This window comes from Gopherus evgoodei, chromosome 3 (assembly GCF_007399415.2).
Source record: "Gopherus evgoodei ecotype Sinaloan lineage chromosome 3, rGopEvg1_v1.p, whole genome shotgun sequence".
Lineage (NCBI taxonomy): Eukaryota > Metazoa > Chordata > Testudines > Testudinidae > Gopherus > Gopherus evgoodei.
In genome coordinates, this window is record NC_044324.1 from 182,298,702 (window position 1) to 182,304,904 (window position 6,203).

Genomic DNA, 6,203 nt, shown 5'->3' on the forward strand with positions numbered 1-6,203 from the left:
GTTTCTTTTGTCTTTTTAAAATTAATTTCATTTGAAACCTAAAATTGCAGTAATTTTAAAGCTGTCTCTTGCAAGTATTAAAGTCAAGGGCCACATCCTATGTAAACATTTCAGATTTCACTGTTGTAGTAATTTTAACAGCTGTGGAAGACTTTTAAGTATGCATGAGATTGCTAAGAACAAAATAAGTTTAAATCCAAATTGTAATATAGTGTTGTAACTCTTTTGTTATTTTAAAGCAGTTATCTTGAGGGGTAAAAACAATTATGATTTTATCCTTTTACACAGCTTTCCCAATGGACCTGGTGTACCATTCCCTCCGCCACTTGGACAGGGCCAGAGATGGCCTGGACTGTCAGGTGGCAGACACTATTAAAGAGGCTTATTCTTTAAATTGTATAGCAGGGCACTTTCTTGTTATCTTAAAACCATTTGAAATGGCTAGACTAAGAACTGCCTATAAAACATTAAAGATGGCAAAGAATATTAATTGAACTTAGACAACTAATATTTTCCAGCAGCCCTCATGCACCAGTTGGCAAAAGCAATATATTAAAAAAATCTGTGACTCCTTGGACTTTTTTCAAGCATATTCCTTTTAAGCTTAGGCTTTATGGACACTGACTCCTGCACACTTAACGTAAAAGGAAAAACACGTCTGTGACAATAGGTCAAGCCTTCATTTAATATACAGAACTCTGATTGCTTTTGACAGTTGTGTGCAGTAGAACGTGAATTTGTTTTAATGCTGTGATTTTGTGTGTATAAACGTGAACTTTTTTTAAGGGTTTGAAATCACTTACAAATTTTATAACAGTAAATGCAGCCAACTGCTTAATATTTGGGAAGAGTATACTGTACTACATTTTGAAGTGTTACCTGTAGAACCCTGCACATCCGCGGGAATCTGCTTTCCATCCACGGATATCCGCAGACCATTTTTGCTGCTCGCAGCTCAGATGCGGATACAAATTTTGTATCTGCACAGGGGTCTGCGGCGTGGGTATGTCTACATCTACAATTTTGCAGCGCTGGTTGTTACAGCTGTATTAGTACAGCTGTATAGGGCCAGCGCTGCAGAGTGGCCACACTTACAGCAACCAGCGCTGCAAGTGGTGTTAGATGTGGCCACGCTGCAGCGCTGTTGCACACCACGGGGCTGGAGACCTGCTTGGAGGGGGGGTCGGGGAACGCCAGAGCACACCACGGGGCTGGATACCTGCTTGGAGGGGGGGTCGGGGAACGCCAGAGCACACCACGGGGAAGGAGACCTGCTTGGAGGGGGGGTTGGGGAACGCCAGAGCACACCACGGGGCTGGATACCTGCTTGGAGGGGGGGTCGGGGAACGCCAGAGCACACCGTGGGGAAGGAGACCTGCTTGGAGGGGGGGGTCGGAGAATGCCAGAGCACACCGCGGGGAAGGAGACCTGCTTGGAGGGGGGGTCGGGGAACGCCAGAGTACACCGCGGGGCTGGATACCTGCTTGGAGGGGGGGGGACGGGGAACGCCAGAGCACACCGTGGGGATGGATACCTGCTTGAGGGGGGGGTCGGGGAACGCCAGAGCACACCGCGGGGAAGGAGACCTGCTTGGAGGGGGGGTCGGGGAACGCCAGAGCACACCGCGGGGAAGGAGACCTGCTTGGAGGGGGGGTTGGGAACGCCAGAGCACACCGCGGGGAAGGAGACCTGCTTGGAGGGCAGTGGAGTTTGCTTAATTACCGGAGAGGCTTCCTCAGGTATGCTGGGATACCTGCTTATTCCACGGAGGTCAACAAAAACGCTGGTGAGTGTCTACACCTGATGACCAGCGCTGGTAATCCAGCGCTGGCTCCTCTACATCCGAGGCACGACCGGGTGTATGGCCAGCGCTCCAAACAGGGAGTTGCCGCTGGTAATGCCCTGCAGGTATGTACACATCCTAAGTTGCAGCGCTGTAACCCCCTCACCAGCGCTGCAACTTTGTAGTGTAGACAAGGCCACAATCACCAGAATGCAGAGGCTGCCACACAGCCTGCAACCTCCAGCTCGGCGCTCTAAAACACGCAGCACCGGGCTGGGCATTCTGGGAATTGTAGTTTGACTCCTCCCCGTGAGCAAGCTGAGGACTACAACTCCCAGAAGGGAGTAAGCCAAGCGCCATTTTGATGATGTGGTTGTTCTTTAAATGAGCAGGCGGCAATAACTGTGCGTTCGAGCCTCTGCAAGTGCGTAGGGGTGTCTGACCTCCCCGGGGGGATGGTGCTGCATAGAAGAGCCCAGAATTGTAGCCTCCCTGCCAGGAGTGGGGAAGGAAGTACGGCAAGGGCGGAGCAGGGGGCAGAGCAGGAGGTCTCTGGGGAGAAATCGGGGGGGGGGGTGAGTGGTGGTTGAGGGTTGGGGTTTGACACAGTCCTGTGTCCCTGCTGCCCATTCACCTATGGAGCTGTTTAGAGCCCTGCAAATCCACGGATTTCCACAGACAATTTTTGTGGATTGGAGGCGGATACACCTTTTATATCCACACAGGGCTCTAGTTACCTGATACACTAAATGCAATGGTTAAACAGAAATTTGTGAATGTTAATTTCGAAAAGTGTCAGTAGTTCATGATGAACTTAAAAAACAGCTGTGGACTGTTTTTAATTTTATGATAATTGTTCTTTATACACAGCTTGACCTCATTGTTTAAATGTCCAGTTGTGTAAGTAACTATAATTTCTAAACAAAGTGTGTAACAGAACACTTGACCAATTGTATGGTACAACTGGTGTATGCATTTGCATTACCTATAGGATAAAATGTCAGTTACTTCAAACTATGCTAACATACAGTATTGTTAAAAATCATAATTGTTCATACTGTTAAATGTATGGATTGCTGTATAATCACCCTAACAGTTAATTTAACTTCTGTTAATGTGGAAAAAAAAATAGACTTCAAAATAGTGAAACCTGTAATTTTGTGTTGCTTGTTGCTGTTGAAATTATAGATGTAATTGTAATATTTTGAAACAGTGCTGTTTAACGTCAAGGATGATCACAGTCTGTAAATTATTTTAATCCTTAAAATGTGCTGTGTTCTTTTGTGCTGAGGGCTGAATTCAATTTTTTTTAGCAGTTTGATGCAGGTGGGGCTTTTTAACTTAAGCAATCTCTTCACTGGGTCCAAAGCCTGCAAGCAAAATATAATATATGAAGAAAGCAATAAATTGAGGTATGAGAGTGCAAAAATAGGTGGGTATTTCCCACTTTACACCTCGCTTCTAGTAAATCATTATCAAAATTATTGAAGTTGTCATAACCTTGGTCCCAGATTTGGACCTTAGCGTCCAAAATATGGGGGTTAGCATGAAAACCTCCAAGCTTAGCTACCAGCTTGGACCTGGTACTTGCTGCCACCACCCAAAAAATTAGAGTGTTTTGGGGCACTCTGGTCCCCCTGAAAAACCTTCCCTGGGGACCCCAAGACCCAAATCCCTTGAGTCTCACAACAAAGGGAAATAATCCTTTTTCCCTTCCCCCCTCCAGGTGCTCCTGGAGAGATACACAGACACAAGCTCTGTGAAACTACACAGAGTGACTCCCCCTCTCTGTTCCCAGTCCTGGAAACAAAAAGTACTTTCCTCTTCACCCAGAGGGAATGCAAAATCAGGCTAGCCAATTCAACACACACAGATCTCCCCTGATTTCTTCCTCCCACCAATTCCCTGGTGAGTACAGACTCAATTTCCCTGAAGTAAAGAAAAACTCCAACAGGTCTTAAAAGAAAGCTTTATATAAAAAAGAAAGAAAAAATACATACAAATGGTCTCTCTGTATTAAGGTGACACAATACAGGGTCAATTGCTTAAAAAATATTGAATAAACAGCCTTATTCAAAAAGAATACAAATCAAAGCACTCCAGCACTTATATTCATGCAAATACCAAAGAAAAGAAACCATATAACTTACTATCTGATCTCTTTGTCCTTACACTTAGAAACAGAAGATTAGAAAACAGAACTACTTCTCCAAAGCTCAGAGAAAGCAGGCAGCCAGAAAACAAAGACTTAGACCCAAACTTCCCTCCACCCAGAGTTGAAAAAATCCGGTTTCCTGATTGGTCCTCTGGTCAGGTGCTTCAGGTGAAAGAGACATTAACCCTTAGCTATCTGTTTATGACAGAAGTACAATATTTTATTAGTAAATTTATAGCTGGTTTATAGCAATTCTGATTCTCAGTGTACTTAATTTTTCCTGAAAGCTAATATTTACCTTTCACGTTTTATTCTTGAGAAATCAGAATCTTTATAGTATATTTAATATTCAGAGTTGCATATTGGGGCATGGGCTTATTAAACATTAGTCATCTTGGCCAGGATCTTTACTATTAAGTAAAGCTTTTTGTGCATGTTTTGTTTTGTTTTCTTTTGTATACATATTTTATAGAACATAGTTGTAACCTCTACCCTACTCTGCTAAGTGACTTGATAGGTTTTAAATCTAATTCTGTTTGTAGTATGGTGAACAATTATGCTATTATCATCTTCTAAAGGGTAACATAGTCACCCTTTGAGGCCAGTTGGAGATGGTATGCAGACCTTTTGGAGAGTGTACAACAAGCCTTATCTGAGGTGAGAACATTTTTAAAACTTCTTTTTATCATCCACAGTTTCTCTGTCCTTTACAGACTAAAAAATTTAGGCAAATTTTTCTAACAAATGTACATGTGTTTAGTAACTAGTTTAGCCAAGAGAAAATGTGGTGAGAACTTTAGCATTAAAGCTTCTGTTCTTTATCTTGTGTTGCAGCATATGCCGAACAATAGTTCTGGAGTCAGTTACTATAATGTCCTTCGTTTGTTCTAGCTGTAGTTTCTAAATATAGAAACTATTTCACTTGTTTTTGCTATTGAGACTTATATTTTGAACTCTTGGAATTTTTGCTATGGGGAAACTATGAATGGCAGAGCTGAAATTTAAGCTGGAAGTTCTATTGAGTTCAAGGAGCAAAAGATTGGTATGTTCATTATGACTTAATTTCTTATACTGCAATTACTGAATATTGTAGAAGCACTTAAGTTTTCTGGAAAGTACTACCAAACTTTTTAGGAAAGGAGTATGAATATTGTAAATTAGAATACAGAATAGAATGCCAATGATGACTTATAGTTCTAAGTATGTGTAAAAATAGGTAGTGTCTCTTTATTTTAAAACTGATACTCAGTGGGAAAGTTTTCCTGTCATCTAGACTTTTTTGTTTAAAAAAATAAAAAACTTAAAAACATTATTTTATTGTGATCCAAAATACAGCATTTATACAGGTTGTCTGAGATATACTGTTCTGAAGCAGTAGTTATTAACACCAAATTTATATAAAAATAAACAGAGTATGCATACTAAAACCATCAGCTTGATTGATGACTTACAGAACTGCACATTCTTGCTATCAGTGTCCTGTTTCTAGTGCACCAACTGGAGAAAAACAAAATAAAAAACAAAACCCACGGGGGGTCTTTTCAGATACAGTTCCAGTATAACAGTAAAAATTAAATTGAGAGAAGAGATTCTCCCCCCCCGCCCCAAAAAATATATATATATATAAAGGGGTTTTCAAACAGCAAGGAGGATTAGGCCTATCATATGTCCATTTTCTTCTTTTAAAGTGTTTGTCTTGATGAGGACTTCTGAGATTAACTTTTCAAACCCAGATATATTGCATGACTATTAGGATGGGATACATTAACAGAAAATATCAGACAAACCCAATTGGTTATACAGATTTGAATGAGAAGCAAGTGAAAAGACAACATTGTTTATGAAAGCCACTATGTAAATTCATACACTGTTTAGTGTACTAGGATTACCATAATCTTCTGAGATTTGTGCACTGACTACTTTGGCAGAAGATAGGTAAAAAGGTAAATTTTATCTTTTATTTTCTTTTCTTCTCCCCCCTTTCTATTTTGTAGAACTCAGTTTTCTTTGAAAAGTTTGTTATGGCAGTTTTTTTTGTCAGCAAAACTAATCTTTCTGCTTATCTCTAATTTCTCAGCAGATGGAACATCACAGTTTGAAGGAGCATCTAGTCAAAATTATAAGTATCCTAAAGAACTCTCTCCACTAGTTTTGATAAACTCATTCAGTAATGATGTAACTCTTTTGTAGTGCAGGGATTAACAACTTCCTCTATACAGAAAGGTGAGATGCTAGATTTTATTTTCCTGCAGCAGCTTGGGGGGG

General features: G+C 41.1%; 1 long non-coding RNA gene across 1 annotated transcript; it reads left to right on the forward strand.

Annotated features, from left to right (window-relative positions):
* The first annotated feature begins 1,797 nt into the window (after positions 1 to 1,797).
* LOC115649066 lies at positions 1,798 to 6,203 on the forward strand. The gene is made up of 3 exons (XR_003999747.1): positions 1,798 to 2,296; positions 4,517 to 4,595; positions 4,773 to 6,203. It is a non-coding gene; the product is annotated as an uncharacterized LOC115649066 (long non-coding RNA).